General features: G+C 43.8%; 1 protein-coding gene and 1 long non-coding RNA gene across 2 annotated transcripts in view; both read right to left on the bottom strand.

The window, feature by feature from the left end:
* NR3C1 (nuclear receptor subfamily 3 group C member 1) overlaps window positions 1–4054 on the bottom strand; it is a 193955-nt gene extending 189901 nt beyond the window's left edge. Inside the window, exon 1 of the mRNA XM_075009950.1 lies at window positions 4026–4054. The gene's annotated coding sequence lies outside the window, so the exon portion shown is untranslated. The remainder of the gene's footprint in view (window positions 1–4025) is intronic.
* Window positions 4055–6939: 2885 nt separating this feature from the next.
* The window catches only part of LOC142021305 (uncharacterized), a 43519-nt gene continuing 26900 nt past the window's right edge, over window positions 6940–23558 (bottom strand). Inside the window, exon 4 of the long non-coding RNA XR_012647658.1 lies at window positions 6940–6991. This is a non-coding gene — a long non-coding RNA (uncharacterized LOC142021305). The remainder of the gene's footprint in view (window positions 6992–23558) is intronic.

Here is a 23558-nt window from a genome sequence, read left to right as displayed (position 1 = left end):
CAGCTGTCATATCCCAGGATGATGGCATTCTTTGCTAGCCAAAGAAAATGGCCTCTTTATGGCTGAATCCCAAATGAAGCATATAACGTATCCAAGGCAAACTGCTTGGGCTGAAAAACAGAAATTGTTATTGTATTTACCTAGAATGTAAGAGTTTTCAGAAGCACATGGTACATTGCTGGCATTACAGAAGCACTTAATGACAACTGGCCAATAGAACAGAATCACATTCATGTACAAATTCAATTAGGAAGGCAAAATAATAATATAATCTGAATTACTGAGCTAACTTCATTCATTCTAGCCCCGAGTTCAGCATTTATTTCAATTAAATGAGAAGTTATAATCAGATTTAAAAGGAGGCTCCAAAGCATAACAAATATGAATGAAATATGATTTTCATTCTTGATTATGGGATCAAGATTAAAAATGGAAGATAGGGGCAAAGAAAATAGTTTGGCTAATGCATTTGCAGTTTGTCTTAGGACAATTAACACTTTTTTAAAATTTTCTTCTCCCTCATGAGGTTAAAGGGGAGTGAAACCAAACTGAGCCAAAGAAAGATATAGAAACTGACAACCTCAAATATAGATTTCTTTCCGTAGCTGCTTGATACAAAGCTCAGTTGCTGATTAAACTATGTAATTTGCCTTTGTGAAAAACTAAAATACCTACCATGTAGATGTAATGCCAGGCTCAGAGTCATTCCATCCATAGGGCAAACTGGGGTGGCTACCCCAGGTCTTGCTCTTTTGGGGCCCCACAGCAGCCATCCCACCCATCCTATGGACAGCCCTGGTCATGCTAATGCCTAAATGTGAGTGGATGCTAAACCATGAACCAGAACATACAGACCTTCATTCACACCCATAGCAGCTAGAAACTTAAATTTAGAGAGTTGGAACTGACACAGTGAATAATATCAGGAGGATCTGGGTGCAGCGAAGAGACACTTCCCCTCTTCCCCTCCTAAAAGGACATGCCAAATGCAATGGCTTAGGGCCAGTGTAGCTGAGCCATCTTTATAGATTTGCACAAAGCTTCTGACCTCTTCAATTATCGACTTCTACTTCAGGAATGCAGAAACATCAGACCAAGTGATTTGTTAGATTAATTAATCAGGCTCTTACAGTGTAGCCCTCACCATTACCAATCAGCTATTTTAATCCTTTTAGTTCAGATTTGAAGGGCACTAGTGTAGTCTGGAAGTCGCTTTTATTTTCTGATTTTTATTTTGTTGTGACCAAAGTCATGTGTGTGTGAAAGTATTTGGTGTCACTGCTTGCAATTTCAAAACTGAGCTAGTGATCAGTGTTCCCTGGAAGGTAAGCATTTGGGTGGCTGCCCAGGAGAGATTCAGATGCTACCCAGCTGATTAGCAGAGCACACACAGCCACTCACAACCAGCAGCATAGGTTTTATTGGTGGTGCCCATCTGCACATGCCTTGGTGCCCATAACAAAATTTATTCCACACATGCATGGAAAATATTAGAAGGTGCACTGGTAGGACCTAAACAATAAACACCACCAGAGGCAAAGGTAGGCCAAAGTAAGGGTGATGAGATGGGACATATCCTCAGATAAATAGATCAACATAGATGCACTATGGACCATCTGGCCTATGTCGATGTACCAAGGTTGGGGATCTGGCCTGATGGTTTTAACATGATCTTGAGAATGAAATGGAGAGTCAGTGAAACACAGAGATATAGGAAGTCTATTCCATAGATGCAGAAGTGCACAGGAAAAGTCTTGTACAGCCATAATTTTTTTGGGCTTAGTACAAATTTCTGACACAAGCCTCCTCCCACACACATACCACAATTTGCAGTCAAGGCTGGGCCCTACTCCAGGGCTTCTGGGGCCCAAGGTACCCTCCCTGCAGGTGTGGACCCTGGAGTTGCATCAACAATGGTGGGACTGAGGCAGGAGGAACTGAAAAGACAGAGAAGCAGGAAGATTATTACAAATAAAGGCCTGCTTGGAGGAGATAATTCTTCATACAAACCTATTGTTTGTGAAGGTGGAGCTAGGAATATTCAGTCCTATTTCCTGCACTAACTCCTAGTTTGTTTAGATTAGGACACCCTGCCAAATACTATGGAAATCAGGCTAGAAGAGTCATCATTGCCTTGTAAGGAGATTTTTTTCCATCTGTGTGTGGAATAAATTTTGTTAAGTGCACCAAAGCATGAACAGATGTACACCACCAATACAAACATATGCTGCCAGCTGTGGGAGCTCTGCTAATCAGTTGGGCAGCATCTGAAGCTCTCCTGGGTGGCCACTCACATGCACCATTTACAGGCAACACTGCCTGTATCCCCTTCCTTCTGGCCAACACACAGAGACCAACTGATGGAGTCTGGAAAATACATTTGTAGCTCTCCACAACCACACAGCCCGTTATGAGGCCTTTGAGGGAATGACATTTTTGAGAGACACTCAGATATTTTTAGCAGATAGATCTGAACTCCGTGGCGTATGCATATTTTTACGATAAGATTGAAACAAACCCAAATCTCAAATACAAACACTCCCAAGTGTGAGGAAAGTTCAGAGGTGGATTGGAATGCTGTAGTTCAGGCCTGTTTCATATACTGTTGTTAGAAGAGGCAGTTTGATCCTCTTGTAGTGAAGCCTACTGAGAACTAGATAATTAGTATCAAAAATTTTTATGTGGCTGGGCTCAATCCATATTCTTCACCACTAATGCATAAACCCTGCAAATCTGAAGGCCATTACAGGCAATGTGCATTTAATTTGTATACGAATCAAACTTTTTTTTTAAAGAATAACTGAAGCAAATGGCCAGAATATTTGCTCATGTTTTTGCCTTCCTTGTTTGGAGCAACACATGGGTATCATTCGTTCATTAGCATAAATCCTTCAGATAATTAGGTTTGTGCCCATGCTGTAGTTACACAGTGATCTGGCTGCTTTTGACCCTCAGACCCTGGGCCACTGCTTCCTGCAGCTCCCATTGGCTGGGAAGAGCAAACAAAAGCCACTGGGAGCTGTGGGGCTCCATGCATGTGGACATCTAGGTAAACAGTCTGGCTCCCCACCAGGGCTAACCCAAATGAACTGCATACAGCCAGTGTGGCATGCTGGAGGTTCCCCACCCCTGCCACTGTTCAAAAGGAAAAATGGCAGAATATCTCCATGGCCCCTGAAAAGGGATGGGGCCCTGAAACCCTGCACAAGGCAAAGGCCAATGGTCCCAGCAAGGAAGACTGGTGCTTCTCAGCCTTGTTTTCAAACAACCAAAGCTGAATTCCAGCACCCCAAAAATAAAAGTAAGGAAAAGCCAGTCCCTCCGCTTCATGAGAAGACTCAGATGGCTGGTGATCTCTGTTTTCCCAATAGATAACTTTAATTCTACAGTGTTCTTTATTTTAGTTAAACTTATTTTAGAATACGTAAAATTTGGGGTGAAAAGGGAATGTAGAGAGATGCATTGCTTTGCTTGCTCAGCCCCACATGGATGGGATCAATTTTCAGAGCCCCTCAAACTACCAGCACTAAAAAATTTCTGAATATATTTGCTTATTTACTTGAAGAAACCTTGCAAAATCTTCTAAAATTCATCAAAGAACTTACTGGTATTTCTAATGTCTTTTTAAAAATTAATGCTATCTGGACATTGGGTTGCTTGCATGCGACTGTGCTATTTTCAAGGTGCCATGCTTCAGGCTTTGTGTAATTATTCACCGTGTTTGCTGTTTCTTGGGTTCCTCCTTCAAAACTAAGCTATATACTAGTTAGCGAAAGTTAAAACCCCTCTGTATTCAGATGGATTTTCCTAAAGCTCTTTCATTTCAGCAGACAGAAAACTGCCCAACAAAGCTGGCAATGAAGAATTTCCCGTCCCTTCCAAAGTAGGTTTCCAGGCCTTGGATCACCAGTGCTTAAGGCTTCAATGTTATCGCACAACTACTTCCACTAATCCTGCCTATTTTAGATCAATAGAAGCCGCAGCAAATTACGCCATTGTTGAATAAGGAGTGTGGAAAGACATACCTCCATACACGCATACCGTTCCTACAGTTCTCTTCCGCCAGCTTGATCTCCAGATGTGCACTAAACGACAAGAACAATTGGATTGAACATCCCAGAACAGCAACCAGACCACTGCGTATTCAGCCCCTTCTGCATGCTAAGCCCAGCACCTCGTTCGGTTAGATCTCACGAAATTGTGCTCACTGATATTGGGAAAAGAGATGCAGACTGACTGACCCGAAGGCCTTAGCTATTCCCAAACGTGGTCTTAACTGGACAGAATGCAATCTACAATGCCTCTCTCACTTTGTCCATTTGATAGGTATTTCCTTCCTTCCTGCTGAATTGACTACTTCTTCCTGTTGTTTTCTAGAAAATGACACTATGTTGATAGACGTATTGTTTTGAGGTATGTGACAAATAAAAGAAGAAATGAGACTCATTTTGCCACTGTCATAAGAGAACTGGAAGAGACCTCTTTATGCAGTGACACCCTGCCCTTCACGGGCCTCAGAACCTCCAGTTCTGAAGCTCCTGTAACTGTAATGGGTCACTGATGGCACTAGCTCCAGTGAAGTCAAATCCTGAGAGGTGCTATGCACCTGCAGTTCACACAGACTTCGTGGAAAGTGCAGGTGCACAGCACTTCTCAGCATTGACCTAGAATTCTTCCCATCTCTTCCCTTTGTCCCCTGTGCCAGGGAGGGTGGGCATGGCCCTATGTTGGGTACATTAAAAATAAAATATTAAACAACATTCAGAGAAAGGGAGCTAGAGTCCGAGCATAAACACTTATACATGGGAGTACCTTTACGTTTGCAGAGGCCCAAAGAGTTCAAACACTACTGCTTTCATGCATAAATATTTGCAGCATGTGGCCCTTAATCTAAAGCTAAGAACAAATAAGCTATATTTTGAGGTTTTTAATGCTAACAATGCTAAAAACAACGTCAAAACAAAACTCTAACAAGTAATACGCTACTGCATATTTTTCAGCAATATGATCCCATGTTGCTGAGGTTTACAAAGACCTTTACCCCAGACCCAGTGCCATGGATGTGCAATGGGTTCCCCTTGCCAGAATGGGTTTTCCCCAAACAGAATTCAGTTTTTATTAATGTTGGATTTGCTTGTGGCTGCAACTAACTTTTGTGTGTCTCTGTCCATAAATAAAATGACTCAATTTTGCTTATGACAAATGCATATTATTCTGGAGTCTTATGTCTCAAAAGCAGACAGTGAGCTTTGTATTTGGATGGCAGCCCTCAAAGGAATAGTAAGCAGCTGAAGGAAGAGGCAGGATTGATTCAGAAGGGCAGATTCTTCCTTTCCACTCCATATTGACCCAATATATCAGAGAGAGAGGAAGTGCTTTACTGCTCGAACAGATGGGGTGTAGAAGTATCTATGACCATGAGAGATAGCACGATGAGGATGAGAGGGACTATAATTTGTATGTTTGTTACCAATGTACATACACTTTTGTTAAACAACTAGTTTCAAGATACATTTACCTTCTCTGTCGGAATTAGTATGGTTCTGAGACAAACTGAGTTTGACCATTTTGGTTTCACTCATGTGACTGACGGATTCTGCACAGGTGAGCTGAGAGATTTGCTCAGACAGAAGGGCCGGAGGTGGGGCAGCCAGCCTTTAAGGCTGCCCAGGCCACCCTGTTCCCCACCTACCCATTAGCGCTTCCAGAATGCACCACTTGGGGCTCTGGCATCAATTTAAAGGGCTGGGGTTCTGTCCACTGTGGTTGCTTCTGTAGCTGCAGCAACAGCTGGCAGCCCTGGGACCTTTTGAATTGCCCACCTCTGGCCTCCAGTCAGCAGGCCTGATTATGCAATCCTCTCCCTTATCGCCACACACTTCCTTCCATAACTAAAGTGTAAAGCAACACAAGCTATGACTTTATCCTATAACCACGAGCAATATACATAGACTGAGAGTCGTAATAATGCCCAGATGACATGATATAAATACCCCAATAAATGTCAGAAGTGCCTCATGTGCAAAAGAATGTGCAGTGCCCTGACAGGGTTAACAACTAACATCTGTGCAGAGCAACTTGCTGTCAGGCTCCTGGGTGGAGGTAGGCAGGACTTGTGGCAGGAGCTTGGGAACCAGGAAGTAAAGCCAGGGTCAGAACTGGAGCTGGAGTCATGCTGAGAGTCAGAGACACAGTCTGAGTAAAGAACTGATCTGAGGGCTAATATCAGAATCAGTGTTGGGGTATCCAGGGTCAATCAGGATTCAAGTCAGAGGTAAGGTCGGTACTGAGAGTTCAAAGGCAGAGAAGATGGACCACTGTGGGAACCTCACACCAGGGACTTGCATAGGATCAAGGAGGCATTGAGGGCTGGGCAAAACAACTGTCAATCTGATCCCTCAAGATGGAACTTCCTGTGGCATTCGGCCTCTGAGAATTGTGGGTCACTGGGAGAAGCCAGGTTACGGATGCTACCAGCTGACAGTGTGAGGCTGTGGAGAGCTAGGTTTAAATCTTATTACTCTTCACACTTGCTGGATCATGATGGCAGTTCCCATCCATAATAATTGGTAATCATCTCTGACCCAGGAGAGCTGTGCAGCTGAGCACATACAATCAATTTCAAGTTAATAAGAGCTCTCTTTTCCAGTTTTGAAAAGAGAGGCTAACATTCGTAGCTCTGATAGTTGCTCTATAGTCGACACAGCTGTCACTGGGACTCATCTTTGGGCAGAAATGAAGCTGGAATGTGTTTAATGGTAAATAAAATAAATTCTATTGAGTATCTGGCTAAAGCAGCTGTTTTCCAAATGGAAAACATTGCAGTCATTTCAATCTGCCACTTACCTTAACCAATGCCAGTTGACAAGTACAGTTGGAACAGAATACGGACCCACACACATAGTGTATTAGCGCTCAGAGAGGCATTTTCTTCTTCCTGAGGGTAGACTGCTCTTTCCTACTGTACAGTGTGGAGAGAAGCAAAAACAAGCTAAAAAGGGACATTTGGGTGGAACTGGGGAAAGTGAAAGGTAACTATCATGAGGGCTATTATAGTTTCTAATCACAAAAGCTGTGTCTACAGTACCGAGTTCTGTCAACAGAAGAGGTTTTCTGTTGTCAAAACTAAGGAGTGAGAATCTGTCGACTGAACACAGCGATTTTCCCAGCAGAGTTCTGTCTTGACTGTACGAGGCATAGCGCCTCTATCAACAAAGAACAATGTAGATGCTCCGGGGTGGGCCCTCTGTCGACAGAGAGGTCTTCCAGTTAACCAGGCTGTCCTGTTTGCAGAGCTTCCAGCTGGCTCTGTCGGCAGAGGGCTGGGCAGTCTGGTTGCTCTCTGTCAACAGAGGGCATTGATGGGGGGAGCATCTATTAGGTGTGGACCTGTTCTGTAGACAGAGGTTCTGTCAGGAAATATCTGGTGTCGGTGTTTGGAAGAAGAGCTAGAAATACAAATGACTGGTTCAAAGCTAACTCCGATGAGATGATTCCAGCCATCGAAAAGAAGCGCGCTGCACTCCTGGAGCACAAACGCTCACCAAGCCAGAGCACCCTGCAAGCACTCAGAGCAGCCAGAAAAACAGTACAGTGGACAGCCAGGCGCTGTGTCAACAACTACTGGCTCAAGCTGTGCAGCAGCATCCAGACCAGTGCTGACTCTGGTAAATCTCAGGGGAATGTACGAGGGCATCAAGAAGGCATTAGGACCCACCCAGAACAAGATGGCACCTCTGAAATCCAAATCTGGTGAAGTCATCACTGACAAAGCCAAACAGATGGAGCGCTGGGTCAAGCACTACTCTGAGCTGTACTCACGCGAGAACATTGTGGTTGATACAGCCCTCAATGCCGACAAGCTCCTACCAGTAATGGACGAACTGGATCAGGAACCAACTGTGGATGAACTGAAGAAAGCCATTGACAGCATTGCAGTAGGAAAGGCCCCAGGCCAGGATGGTATACCACCAGAGGTAATCAAGTGTGCCATGGACACCCTCCTGGAACCCCTACATGAGCTACTGTGCCTGTGCTGGAGAGAGGGAGAGGTTCCACAGGATATGTGCGACGCTAACATCATACCCTTGTATAAGAACAAAGGAGACAGAAGCGACTGCAACAATTACTGTGGAATCTCCGTCCTAAGCATCACTGGTAAACTGTTCGCTCACGTCATCCTCGACAGACTCCAGAAGATTGCTGAGAGGATGTATCCCGAATCACAGTGTGGATTCCGCACAGAGAGATCTACTATTGACATGGTCTTCTCTCTGAGGCAGCTGCAGGAGAAATGCAGGGAGCAGAGGAAGCCACTCTATATTGCCTTCATCAACCTGACCAAGGCCTTCAACTTGGTCAGCAAGGATGGACTGTTCAAACTGCTCCACAAGACAGGCTGTCCACCACGGTTACTCAAGATGATCCAGTCTTTCCACGAAGACATGAGAGGAACCATCCAATATGACGGCACATTATCGGATGTTTTCAGCATCAGGAGTGGCGTTAAACAAGGATGCGTCCTTGCTCCGACATTGTTCAGGATCTTCTTCGCCCTCCTCGTAAAGCATGCCTTTGGATCTTCAACAGAGGGCATCTTTTTGCACACAAGATCTGATGGGAAAATGTTTAATCATGCAAGGCTGAAAGCTAAGTCTAAGGTGCGGGAAGTCCTCATCAGAGATATGCTGTTCGCAGATGACGCTGCTGTAGTGTCACACACAGAAGACCAGCTTCAGAAACTGCTGGATCAGTTCTCCAAAGCATGCAAAGACTTCGGGCTTTCCATCAGCCTAAAGAAGACAAATGTACTTGGTCAGGACGTTGCTGAACCTCCATCAATCAGCATTGACAACTATTCATTAGAGGTCGTCCATGAGTTCGTTTACCTTGGGTCCACCATCACTGACACCTTGTCATTGGAGACTGAGCTAAATAGTAGGATCAGAAAAGCAGCCACAACTCTCTCCAGACTCAGCAAGAGAGTGTGGAATAACATCAAGTTGTACACCCACATCAAAATGCAAGTGTACAGAGCCTTCATCCTCAGCACCCTCCTTTACGGCAGCGAGTCTTGGACCCCGTATGCCTACGCCTGCCAGGAAAAGAGACTGAACGTCTTCCACTTGCGCTGCCTCAGGTGCATCCTTGGAATATCATGGAAGGACAGAGTGCCCAACACCACCGTCCTTGAGCAAGCTGGAATCCCAACCATGCACACCCTCCTCAGGCAGCGACGGCTCCGCTGGCTTGGCCATGTCCATAGGATAAATGATGGAAGGATCCCAAAAGACATCCTGTATGGCGAGCTAGCCTCTGGCAAAAGACCTCCCGGATGCCCCCAGTTGTGCTACAAAGATGTTTGCAAGAGGGACCTCAGGAAGGTAGACATTGAGCCAGACAGCTGGGAGGAGCTGGCAGATGATTGCAACAGATGGAGGCAGGAACTACACAAGGGCCTTCAGAAGGGTGAGATGAAGATCAGACAGCTAGCAGAGGAGAAGCGAGCGCACAGAAAGCACAGTAAGGACCTGCCAGACACCCACTACACATGCAACAGATGCAGCAAGGACTGTCACTCTCGTGTGGGCCTTCACAGTCACAGTCGATGCTGCAAATGATGATCCCAAATGGACCTACGAAGGGCGCGATCCATAGTCTACGTAGACTGAAGGATGGCTACTAAAAAAACAAAAATCTCGTGACAGTGACTTCTGTCGACAGAACTCTGTAGCGTAGACACAGCTAAAGAGTAAATGTCTTTTTCAATCTAAATTTTGTTTATGTAGGCTGGGGTTTTCAAAAGAACCTTTTGAAAATCCATGAGATACATGCACTTCATTCTTCTGGCATTTTGAAAATTCCAGCCTTAATTTTTATGTATCTCAGCATATCACAGGTGAATACATTTCGCAGCATAACATAGAGAAGTAAAAAAATTGGTGACTTATTGAATATTCACCATGGCCACATCAACACAGCATTCCATTTCTGAGGAATGCAAATGAGGGTGATCTGAAATGCAAATGATGTGCCGATTTACAAATCTCGCACAATCTTGTTTCTGGAAGCAAAAACAGCCATGTAAATGGGGTTCCTTTGGGGAAAAACCCTTCTCCCTCATTCATTTCAGAAAGAAGAGCTCTTTCAGGCATGTTTTTTTTTCCTCAAAGGAACCCCATCTACGCAGCTGTTTTTGCTTCTGGAAAAGCTTCTTTTGGAAACTTGATCATGCGAGATTATGCAAATGAGGTGCAAGATTTGTAAACCAGCACTTCATTTGCCTTTTCGATCACCCTCACTTGCGTTCCTCCTCTGAAAGGGAAATGCTGTGTAGACACGGCCCATAAGACGTAGCAACACACGAACTTCGAGCAGGAAATCTGCCTTTGAAAAAAACAGCTGAATGAATGAATTTCATTCTTTTTATTTCAGTCTTGCGGTCCGGCAGAGAGGTCTTGAAAATGTAACATTGCAGGGAAGTGATAATTACACAGCTATATACAGTGAAGTGACATGTATCTCAGCTTCAGAGTAGCTGCTGATAGACCCTTGCTCACCAGTCACCGAATTGTAGAAATGCAGAGCTGGAGGGATCTCAGTAAGGTGTCTAATCAAGCTCCCTGCGCTGAAGCAGGACTGAGTATCATCAGGACCATCTCTGACAGGTGTTTTTCTAACATGCTCTTAAAAACCGCGAATGACAGATGTCACAACCTCTGTTGGTAATTTGTTCCAGTTTAACCACCCTTATGGTTAGGAAGATTTTCCTAATGTCCCTAACCTAAATTTCCATTGCTGCAGTTTTAGCCCACTACTTCTTGTTCTGTAGTAACAGAGGGATACCCGTGTTAGTCTGTATTCTAACAAAACAAACCAGCAGTCCACTAGCACTTCAAAGACTAACAAAATAATGTATTAGGTGATGAGCTTTTGTGGAACAGACCCACTTCTGCTTCTTTTCCTGTTCTCGGTGGATAAGAACAACAATTTTTCACTCTCTTCTTCATACCAAGCTTTCACATACTTTAAGAGATATGTCCCCTCTTCAGTCTTCAGAGCTGGACTAAAACAGCCCCAATTAGTTTAGTCTTTCCTTTCCTTGTAGATTATATTCTCTAGACCAGCTCAAACACAGCAGTGCCTCAGCACTCCACCCTGGACTCAACACTTCACCCTTAGCTTCAAAGAAAAATGCAAAATACAGCACCTGGTTAAGAGCATGGGAATACTAGCCTCACTGAGGTCTAACCTGCCGTAAAGACATTACCAACAGACCTTTACTCTGCCAAAGGCACATTCAATGGTCATACTGCAGTTATTCAGGCTGTTATTGAATCACTCCTTAATGCTGTCCAGGCATCCAGTATAAGGCTTAGTCTACACCAGGCTGGTAAGTCGATTTCAGATACGCAATTCTAGCTATGGCATTTGCAGTCAGCAGCAGTCAGCCCCTGTACTCCTTGCTATCATGAGAAGCAAGGGAGGTCAGGGGAAAATACACTCCAGGCAACCTCCCTCAGTGAGGAGAGTCAAGTAAGTCGATTTCAGATACATCAATTCTAGCTATGGAAAGGAAAGACTAAACTAATTGGGGCTGTTTTAGTCCAGCTCTGAAGACTGAAGAGGGGACATATCTCTTAAAGTATGTGAAAGCTTGGTATGAAGAAGAGAGTGAAAAATTGTTGTTCTTATCTGATCTTGTGGTTGGGAAAGAAAGTCCCCACCTGTGATGTTTTGTCAATTGCCCCTCGCTGTGGCTCTTTGCAGAGCCACAATGAGGTTGGTGTGTGTTGGGGGGTGGACTTGGTGACCCTGAGGCAGCTGAGGCTCAAGCTGCAAGGCTATTGGAGTACCAGTCAGTGTGGGGATCATCAATTTCCCTCCTCCCCAACAATCAATTTCTTTGCAGAGCCACCATGAGGGAAATGCCAACCCTGCAGGACCCCATTTGCTTCAGGAGGCAGCTGAAATGGTGCTTTCCAATCTGACTGAGCTGGCGTGGAGCCTGTTGGAGCAGGGACGTGGTTTAAATACTGCATCCTCGCTCCAACAGGCTGATGGGGCGGGGATCCTGCTTTCATTGGTTACTCATTTACTCAACATCCCTAGCATTGGCACTGAACAGATTTTGAAAATGTTGCTGTGCTTGTGGTCTAAGGAAGTTTATTCTGCAGTGGATTTGAAACATTTATCCATTGATCCTTGTTCAGCTTGTTGTATGCACTGCTGTGTTGCAAACCTCTCTAGTAGGACTGTAACCATGGTAAATGTAAGTAAATGTGACATTTATGAGAAGTCGATACAGCTGAAATAAATGGGTGCACTGTGGAATCGTTTGTCTCATTGAAGCATGGCATGCTACTGAAGAAATTGGGAGCCACTGGTGTAGACAAAGCCTTAGAAAAGGGGCAAATACCCTTTCAGACCTTCTTTATACATAACAATATAAAAAGGGCACAATCTATTTTGTTCCTTTGCAGGTCCCTTTTATAATATTAAGGCAGCGTTTTTCATATTCTGGAGAGTTCAAAAACACAAACTTGAGCTTTCTTCTAGGATATAGAGAAATTAAGGTGCGATTCTAAAGAAAATTAAAAAGCCCACTCTGCAGAACTAGTTCTGGGACTCTAAGTGGGTCAAATTATTCTCAGATCAGGACAAAGATAAAGAATAAAAAATTCTACTGATGTTAATTGGGAAAGCATTGCTTGGAAAGAAGTAACACTTCAGTTTAATGACTGCCTGTAATGGAAATGAATATTTATAGACATGCTAAAGATAGTACAGTGTAATATTTATATCTGTTTTAGGGATAATTTATAATGAATTTACAGCAAACAAGTCATTATAAGGTTCATAGAATTTTAAGGCCAGAAAGGTCTGCTGTGATCATCTAGTCTGACATCCTGTATAATTCAGAGAAGTTCTATGGTTTAACTCCTGTTCAAGCAAGATTGTATCATTTAAAAAAAATCCAAACCCCACTTAAAATTTTCAAGGAATGGTGAATCTTCCACAACCCTGGTTAAGCTGTTTCATTTGTTAATTACCCCCATTGTTAAGGTATTGTGCCTTATTTCTAGCTTTTGGGTCACTTCAGTGTCCAGCCGTTTGATCTCAGTATATCTTTTGTCATGTCCACACTGCAACATTTTGGTAATGAAATTAAAGTCAACACACAGAAATCACCAAAAAAAAGTTGCCAAAGCGAGTTTACATTGGTGTTGTTGAGAGATCATGACCACTTTTTTAGCGTGCGCATAGACAGATTGAGCAATGCACCCAAAAGCACCTAGAGATGACAACTTATTTCACTAGGCAATGTGGAAATGCCAAATGAGAGCAACACATCTTGGGAACATGAAAAATGTCCCATCAGGCTTTGTTTCCCAGCTCTCCATGGGCTTCTGGCTCCCTTTTATACCATTTGTGAAACCACCAGCCTTTGCTATGCACTTCAGCATCACGGATCCCATGCTTCTTTCCTATGCTGATCATCACACACTGCAACAGAGTTTTTTCTGAACTTACTGACAGAGGAAGAGGAGTTGCAGGCAGACACCACTGAGTGACACAGACAGCAGCAAACTTGCATTGCATTTGGCTGTTGCAGAGCGCCTGGTCACTGTAGACTGTTGTTCTTGGGCTACAGCATTGGCACCCGGGTGCAGACTGCACACCAGTGGCTACAGCACTTTAGGATGTGTACTGAGCTGGCCTCCCGAAATTGTGATGCAAGACCACACATATGCGAGTTGCCCTCTTGGTAGGGAAGTGTATGGTAATTGTTGTGTGGAAGCTGGCAGCTACTGACTGCTAATCATTTTGGGGTGGGAAAGTCTATAATGGGGGCTGCACTTCTGCAGGTGTGTTCGGGCAATAAATCACATTTTGCTGTGGAGGACTGTGCCTCTGGGATATATGAATGGCACAGTAACTGGCTTTGCAGAGATGGGCTTTCCTAACTGTGACGGGGCCATAAACGGCACACGTATTCCAATTGGTGCGCCAGCCTGCCTTGCCACAGAATACATAGCTGCATGCTGCTGTTTACATCATCTGCATGAAAGTAAGAGGGAAATATCCACTCCTGGGTGGAGCACTGAGGCACAGCACTGGGGTACACAGACACTAGGGCCACAAGAGCAGCCCATAGGGCTCCCATTAACATCAGGAAGGTTTTGAGGAACCCCTTTGACAATGAGGGATGCTGAAATGCCTCTGTTTTGGAGTTGCTTCCCTACTGCAGCCCATTCCTTCCACATCTGAGTAACACACGCCCATGAAAGAATGGGATGTGACAGCTTCCTGCTCCATGTCAAACTGTTGTTGAGTTTTGCCATTTGCCTTGGGATTTGAGACAAGTTCTTGGCTATCTGCCATGCCAGGTGACCCCCTGTGAGGACCCACATCCTCATCCAGTTCTACCATTTCATCCTCTGGGTTAGGTCCTCTTTCTGCTGTCTTGGCACCTTCTAGAGTATCTTCATGATTCTTGACAATAGGGGTGGGGGGTCTCCACCCAAGACTGCATCCAGCTCTTTATAAAAATGGCATGTCTTTGGTGCAGCGCCAGAATGATGATTTGCCTCTCTCACCTTGTGGTATGATTGCCTCAGCTCCTTTATCTTTGCTTTGTACTGCAGTGGGTCCTGATCATACCCCTTCTCATACAAGAAATGTGCCCATACTTGTCCCAGTTTCTATGAATCACTCACAGCTGGGGCAGCATAGGCTCTTGTTCCCACAAACTGATAAGATCCAAAATCTCCACAAAGGCCCAGGCAGGAAGTGTTTGGAGCAATAGCCAGATCTGATCAGCTGGGGAGATGGTGTGAGAACACAGCCAGCAGGAAATGGAATTTAAAATTTCTGGGGCTTAAAAGGGGGAGGTGTCTGTTTACTTGGCTGCAGAGCAGCAGAGTTTAAAGTGCTGCCCAGAGTGGCTACTTGGGCATTATGGGAAACATCCAGGAGGTCAATAAAAGTGGGGTGGGAGGTGGGGAGGAAGCCATCGGTGGTACACACAGCATGACTGTCAACAGTACAGGGAGGGCGAGAAGAAAAAATTCCTCTTGAAGGTGGAAGTTTTTCAAGAGGAACTTTTTTGTCCCCAAAACTGGGTGTTTTTCATTACTATTGTTGCTTTCCAGTCTAAACACTATGGGCGTGCTTGAAAGTATAGATACTCCCTTTGTCAGTTAGAGCTATTATCACAGCTTAAGACTACTACAGTAAATCAATGTACTAGCCTGCCTCATTCTGAATTACACACATGATCACTGGGTCATTTACAGCAAACCAAGCAAACCACAGAAGTGTATTCATTTTAAGTAAGTTAGAATTGTTCTATGTTGTGAAAATTCTGCAAATCATTTGTAAATTACACATGATAAATACATACCCTAATAGACCATTGATAAAAACTTAACTATCATTTGTAACTCAGTTCTGTTAGTGTAACACTTACAATAAACTAATACCCATGAAGATAATACCATGCAGGAGACAATGATTACTTTATAACCTTCAGGGAAGTGATGTACGGGAATTCAATACATCTTAAGCTGTTTCTATTGTTGTTATTGAGCAATCTGGGCAGTAAGGTGGTAGTTAAATGAATTCACACAGATCTACAAACCTGACCAGGGGGAAAAAGGTTTTGTGACCTAAAAGAGTAATTTTAGAAAGATTTTATATCACTTGTCACAATTTTGACAAATCAATGTACTTTAGTCACAATTATTCACAACTAAGGTGGCAGCACAACTTCTTGTCTTGTGGTTACCAATAAAGTTTCCACTGGGTAATAAACTGGAAATCCCTCTCATCTGTGTATTAATGAAATGGAGCCAAAATAATCAGGATCAGGGGCTACTTCTGTCTTTTGTGTTTCTGGTGCTGGTTATATGGCTGGCAGCTCTTCTGGGGAAGTATCAAAAAGCTCCTTCAGGTAAGAACCCACAATAAGCTGCAGCTGCACCAGTGGTAAAGCCACTTCAGGGACTGATCTTGTACAAGAAGCTCTTTGCCAGTCTCATCAGGCACCTGCTGGCTCCAGCTCCAGCCCTATACTGGATTCAGAAGTGAGAAGGTTATTGCCCCAGCTGACCAGGCTGCAGGAAAGAGCTGGTGGCTTAGTACACAGCAGAATATACAGCATCTGCTCACGTATCTTGTTAAGGGGCATGATGGTGGTGAGTTCTCACAGGTACAGTTCTTGTCCCTGGCTTTCCAGTGTCAATCTTGAGCTACTTGGTCTGCTCCCTGCACTGCTCACTGATCCAGTGAATCTCTAATACTGCCAGCTTTTTCACTATTAGCTGGGGTGTCTGGGCAACCCTGGAACTTCTGCTAAAATCAAACTGTTTGCTCACCTGGCATTAGCTAGTAACCCAAATCTGGATGTGCTCCAGCTAGTCACAGGCTTTGCTAAGCACGTCTTCACACTGGTGACCATTATAAATGCAGGAGAGGGTTCACGCCACTTGCAGTTCATCAGTCAGACCAAACTGCAAAGTTAAGCACCAAGCAGCTGCACTTGAACCAGAAGGGTTGCCTCTATTTCCTGGGAACTGACTGGGCAAGCTTGGGATAGAAAGGACAAAGAACACTGGCACTTGGGACTGTGGGCTAGCAGGAATGGACTCACAGGATCCAAGTAAACCTGCGTCTGTGTTGTGTCTACATTGCAAAGTGATGGAATTTGGGCCTAAACCTCCAGGAGACTTGAACTCAAACCCCTCCATCCTTGTGGGATCTAGAGGCCTGGTCCCAGGCCTGAATTAGAACCATATGTAGATAGAACGAGGTTTGTGCATGAATCTGAGTCTGAGCCTGGGCTTACCTTGCAGTGTAGATGTACCTTCACCTCAAAAAGGATCCATTCTGAGTTCCCCTTCAATCTTAATTCCTTAAAACATGTAAAGGAAGATATTCTTCAATGCTCTGGGCAAACCATAAGCAAATTGCACAGTTTTTTATTTCACATTTAATCCCTTAAATTAACCTTTCGTTCTCTCCCAGGTCAGCAGGCAGCCCCTGTCTATCAGTGCTTTTGTCAGAAAACGTGTTGTGTTCCCAGAAGAGCTGTGTGCAGCAGCTGCTGTCATTAACACTCTTTCAATAAGGCAATGGGTACTCACCTTATGTGGATTGGTTTGTGTAACTCCTTTTAACTGAAGGATGGGCATGGGAGAGGAAGGACTAATGCAAGATCGTTCTTCGCACAGTAACAGCTGGATGATCCTATAATCAAGTGATAATCTTTTAAATTCATTGAAAGGGGATTTTAGAATTAATACTTATCTAGTGTGATTAAATACAAGTCATGTTCAGTGTAATAAATGAATGCAAAGTCAGGCTACAGCTACACTTACCAGGAATGTTAACAGCTGCTATGCAATTTTAGGTATGCCAATTGCATATCTAGAATTGATTTTGCAGCTGTTGACATTGGTCCCCATCCTCACTACAGAATGTTGACAGAAGCGCTCCTACCATTGACACTCCTTTATCTTTGCGCCTTGCAAGGAGTTCTGTGGCAGACATTGACCCAGAACGTGCCCTTTCGTGCATGCATGAAATGATGTCCCAGAAGATTGAACCTACGCGTTTGATCTTCTATGGCCAATGTAGACCTAGCTTAAGATACAAGAGCTTCACACCCTGTTCCTGTGGGCATCATTTCTCTCTTCTTGCTATTCTCCCTGCTGTGATTCCAGTCTTTTAAGGAGGGATTTTCTCATACTTCTCATGAATTGGTGCTTCTGTTGGCATAGCTTACTTTGTTCAGAGGAGGATATTCCTATAATGACAGAAAAATCTCTGTTGGCATACACTGCATCTATTCTAAGTGGCTGTGCTGGTACAGCTGTACCAGCAAAGGGTTGTCTACACTACAGAGCCTAAGCAGGACACAGCAAGAAATTTCCCTGACCTTCAAAAGGGGCCTGATTACTTGTGATGAGCAGCACCTTCACAAGCTGTTCTTTGATTGTCGCTGGTGGCACTACTTTTCAAGTATAAGGCTGGCAGAATGGATCTCTATGATGACAGTATATATTAAATACCTTGTTAAATATATGAATACACTCACAACGTCTTTATTCTGGGCCTCCTATTTATTCCCTGTGTTCCTCTCTACCTAACTACACAGACGCTCTATGAGCCATAGCTATCTCTGACCTGCATCCAGAAGGCTGATAAGGTGATGCAAACGGCATGTTTAGATTCTTTTAAATATTGTGCCTTAGAGTTCAAAGATTGATGGAATCTTGAGTTACACTCTAGTGGTCATATCCCAAAATGCAAAAGCGTGATGTGCATTCCTTGGTTTATCAACGGAAAAATTCTCACCAGTAGGCTTCTAGAATGTTGTGTACATCACTAAACCACTACTACAATAGGGTATAATTGGTGGTTCTCTGCTCCAAAAGGTCCTCTTTCTACTTAGCTCATGTCTGTGAGGTCTGAATAAAAAGGTTTTTGTATCGCACCCAAAGTTTCCTGGAGACCCTACAGATCCCATTGCACAATGGTTTCTGGTTTCCAGAATCTGCCACGAACAGGATAAGAGCTTACTTCATAGTTCTGCTGGGGTTGCTCTTTGTGTCTCATAAATAGTGGACAGAAAACAACTCAAATATTACTCCTTCTCCTTGCAATGAACTTGCTTAATCAAGATAAATGTCTCCTTTAAGATCTCATCCATCCAAGAATTCCCCTCCAAACATTCAGCCATTTCTCACATCATGTCACGGACTTTTTTTATTTTCCCTAGCTCTTTTTAGGAGAGATGTAGAACTACAAATCTAGTTTGATCTCCTGTTTGGCCTTCCTTTTTATTTTTTCCCAGAGAGGCAGTTTTTCTAATGGAGAGAGACTTCCATTGATGTGCTACACTTGCTACACCTCAGGCAATCCTCTACAATTTTCAGCAAGGTAGGGTTTATCTCAGGCAAAAAGATGCAACATTGAGCAAAGCACATTATTAAACAACCAACTGAGTAAGTGCTTGGTAGGGTAAGTGCCATGCCAGTGAGTGGCACAGCAATAGCAATAGAATCATTCAGGAACAGCAAAAGTCACACGGCCCTGACTAAGGTGTTCAAGAAACCATGATCATGCTCACATACTGGGCCTGATTCTCATCTCACAACACAGAAAATAAGCAGGAGTTTCACAGGAGCCAATAGTGTTTCTACCAACTTCCTACCAGGGTAACACAACACCACGGTGCACAGAAAGCACTCAGCTGGCAAAAAGCCCTATGCATTTTGTAGCTGATATTTGCGGATCACACTGTATTACAATCTGGAGAGTGAGTCCAACTCCCTCTCTTGCCCTCACCCCATGTTCTACATTTTGTCTCAGTCTTTACACACCAGGTTCCTTGCTTCTGTTATCCCCACGTCTCCACTTCCAGGCTGTTTGACTAACCAGTCTCTCTCCCTGCCCCCCGCACCCAGTCTTCCTGACTTCCCTTACTCCCTTCCATAGATTTTGTCTCAATCTGCTCCTTCTGCTAACTTCCAGAGGCCAGCTCGTATCCTGTCAGCAATCCAGTCAGGCATCCTCCACTTCCATGGAACCTAGCTGCCTGGAATTAGACCATTAAAAGCACACATCACCCATTCATGCCAACACCATGGCAGTTACTACATGGAAAATCCTGCTCAGACCCTGAAACCGCAGGATGGTGTACGCTCAGTATCAACACTATCTCTGGAGAATTTAATTTCCAAACTCTAAGAAGCTGTATGTCGTGTTGGTCCCAGAATATCAGCGGCAAGGTGCACGAGGTAATATTTTATGTTGAGGCTGTTCGAGGGTAGGTGTAGCTCAAAAGGCTGTCTCTCTCACCAACAGAATATGGTCCAATATTACCTGACCCACTTTGTCTCTTGCTGAACTCTGATGAGTCACTACTGAGTATGTGCAAACTTCAGTTTTTCAAAGGCCAGATTTTGCAAGATTTGGGCAGTTCCTCAAGAGAACAGCAGAAGGTACATTCCTGACACCCAAGTTGACATCCCTGCCAAATAAAGCCCCTCCTTCAAAGAGTTGTGATGTGATGGTTTCTTCATCTTTTTTTTTTTAAAAAAACCATCACCAAAGGACTTTTTTTCTTAATCTTATTCCTGGAAATGGTTGTACCATTTTTGCTCTGATTTCCAGAAAAGTTCAACTTGCGGGAAATACCCAACATTAGGGTTACCATAGCTGAACTTTCAAAACAAAAGGACACTCCTAAGAGGGGCACATTAATACAAGGTGAGTTGGTAGATACTGATACAGACGGACACCCCCTGAGAAGGAGTGTTCACTTTTTTGAAGTTCAGATATGGTTACCACACACAACATGGAAAGTTTCAGCCTGAAAACTTACAATCTGGCAAACTTATAAACAACCAGGTCTTATGTAAAGTACAGGGAAACCTTAATTGTGGGTGTAGTTACCAGTTCCACCTATAATAGTCTTGGTACTTTTCTAAAGGAAGAAATAAATTTGGTGCACCAAAGTAGCTACCTTCAGCACTAATGCTTTATTTTGTGTGGGATTAATTATTGAGATGAGGCTACTGATAGATAATGCAGTTATAGCCTAGCCTATTTATTATCTCTTGGCTCCAGACCTGGACTATTTTTGCTGTGGTCCCTGAATTACTAACCAAAAAGACCTTAGCTAAAATGTAGAGATGAATGTCACACACTTGTTTGCTACAAATGGGCCTAACAAATGTGAGCACAGGGTTAGCAACTTCAACTGATTCCGGTCATAGGCTGAGCATTTGAATTCCAAGGGAATTTTTTTGGATTCAGATTTTTAGATGGGCAGCAACCCGAAGTGGGTTTGAATTGAGGCCCCTCTCTATACTTTGCAGCTTAGCAGTGCACTCTGGAATTTTACTACCTTGCCCCATTCCATGTTCTAATTTTCCAGTGTCTTCTGTTTGGTGCCGTAGCCTAATAAGTGGGTTGAGTATATGTGAGGTGATTCTAACCCCCACATCCAAGGTCTGCTCTTATTGTAGAGTAAAACATTATTCTTCGGACTGTAACTAATACTCTTGTTGCTGTAAATACTCTGTGGCTACGTCTACACGAGAGGGTTTTCCTGGCAAAACTGGGCTTTTGTTGGGAAAAACTGTATAGCATCTACACGCAAAATTTGCTTTGTCGACAAACCCAGCACATCCGCCGACAGCATCAGACCTCTCCCCATTCAGGTACAACACTTCTCTCGACAGTATTCTGTTGACAATACAGCTATGTAGATGCTCCGGGGCCCTTTTGTCGACAAACAGGGCTTCCAGTTCCCCTGAGATCCCTGTTTATAGAGCTTCCAGTAAGCCATTCCGTCAAGGGAGGGCAGGGCAGTCTGGCTGCTCTCTGTTGACAGAGTGGATTGCTCTTTCAATCTGCTTTTACCTGTAGATGCAATCTGTTGACAGACATTTTGCCAGGAAATCCCTCCTGACAGTGACTTCTGTTGACCGAGGCTTCTTGTGTAGATCTATTCTGTCTGTTGAACTGATGAATACTCTTTATTTGGTTGTTGCTATTGTTATCAGGGCTTGTTGTTCTTTCTTTCTGACCAGCATACTAAAACCACCACAACTGATTTGTCTCTGACTTTTACTTCTTTTCCCAGGGAAATTTCCAGTTATGGGGTGACAGCATGTACCTATTATCACCCCCTATTTTCACAGATGAGGAGTGGGATAAGATGCGCTTTATGTTCAAGTCAAGAGAAGAAAGTGAGGATGGCGAGGCCACACTCTCAAAAAACCATCATTCAGCCTAGTTTGTCAAGATCTCAAATGGAAATCACAAGGAAAATGCAAAAGAGGAAGATCTTGGACATCGTAAAGATCTACTGAGACTGAAGAACAACTGGAGTACTCCTGTAGTCAGCTAGAAGTTTTGTCCTGAGACAGAGTGAAGTGAAGGAAACTTGTAGATGACCTACACCTGCAGTACAAAGGGTGAAGTGAAGTGAAGTGAAGCTTCCAGACTTTCTACAGTTAAAGTCTATGCTTCAAAAGGGACTATACATGGATGACCCTGGCAGACACAGGTCCCACATATGACAAGTTTTTTACCCAAGTGGATCATCTGCATTTAGCTTCATTGTTGTAGCTGATCAACTCTTCCATCTGTACTTCTATTACAAAAGTGATCTTTTTGCTGGTGTGGGTTGTTTGGAAAATAAGGATGCATTAGAAAGACACAAGTGATATGCTACAGAAGGTGCAGCTAAAATTCCAATGTAAACTTACTGACCTTCCCCAAAATACTTTTCTTTTTTGGGGCTTGGGAGTGAAGAAGGGACAGTGAAAGGAGTCTGGTAGACTATAGCAGTACAGGCTTCAATACGTTATATTTCTCGACTCTTTCTTATAAGAAGAAATTTGGTAGGTTCGCTTAGTTTTGTAAACCATTTGCCAGTTTACCCCTTGGCATGTATTACAGCACAGGGCAGGTGTTCACAGAACTCCAATTATTAGCTTGCACTGCATAATTAATTCTCTCTGCACTGTTTCAAAAAAGCTTTCCCCAGAATTGTGATGAAGGACGGGGAAACATGACAGAACATGCCTGATTTTGCAAATTGTTACCTTGATTTTAATTTGGCTATTGCCATAACACTTGCAATGTTTTATAGTACCTTTTGTCTATTGCTATCAAGTCAGGGAAAGAAGCAAAACTTGGGGTCACTGGGTAGCCTCATACCACAGCTCCTTTGGCATGACTGTACTACCCCCCCTTCACCAGCCTTTCCCCCTGCGCAGTTCTCTGGCAAAGCTGGCTGCTGTACAGACAGAGAACTCTGAGGCCCTGTGTGGAAGGGCTGGGCGTGATACAGTTGTGCTGGAGGAGCTGCAGTCCCATGTTCTGTTTCTTCCCTTTCCAGTGCACCATACCAGCTATAAATAGCTTACTGTTGTGGTGTACTGGGCCATACTGCCCTATTGGCATTGCAGGTGCTAAGATGATGCAAAGCCAGAACCAGAACCTAGGCTTTGATTTGCAGTTTGGTTGTTTATCTACAGGTCTGTGCTCCTTTCACCAAAAGGTTTTGCAAAATCAGGATCTTCACTCTCCAGTACAGCGCTGGGCAGTGCAAGGCAAACAGAGAAATAATATGGAAACCTTCTGATTCCAACATTAACAGTAGGGCAAGATTTCTCCATACTGGTCAGTCAGGCATGAGGTCACATCACCAAAATAAGGTCAGGTTGTCAAGGTTTGCATCCAGAACTTCATGAGTAAGGCCTATATAGGTGTTAGCAACATTCAGTAGTTGAGGACTCAGACTAAACATCTAAAGAGGATCAATAATGGGCACTTTATCTTCTTCCTGGTCCTCCCCAGGGACTTCCATTCTGCCCCAAAGGACTCATGATAGAGAATGCACAGGAAGCATCTCTGGCCATCCTCAATATGCCACATATGGTGGGATTTACACCTTATGAAGTCCAGATGGTTAGAGTTTGCATTACTAATAGCTTTGCATAGGCTCATCATGAAGGTGTCTGTTCCACAGGCGT

The sequence above is a fragment of the Carettochelys insculpta genome, chromosome 15, assembly GCF_033958435.1.
Source record: "Carettochelys insculpta isolate YL-2023 chromosome 15, ASM3395843v1, whole genome shotgun sequence".
In the NCBI taxonomy this organism is placed as follows: Eukaryota; Metazoa; Chordata; order Testudines; family Carettochelyidae; genus Carettochelys; species Carettochelys insculpta.
This window is presented reverse-complemented; position numbering and strand designations above follow the sequence as displayed.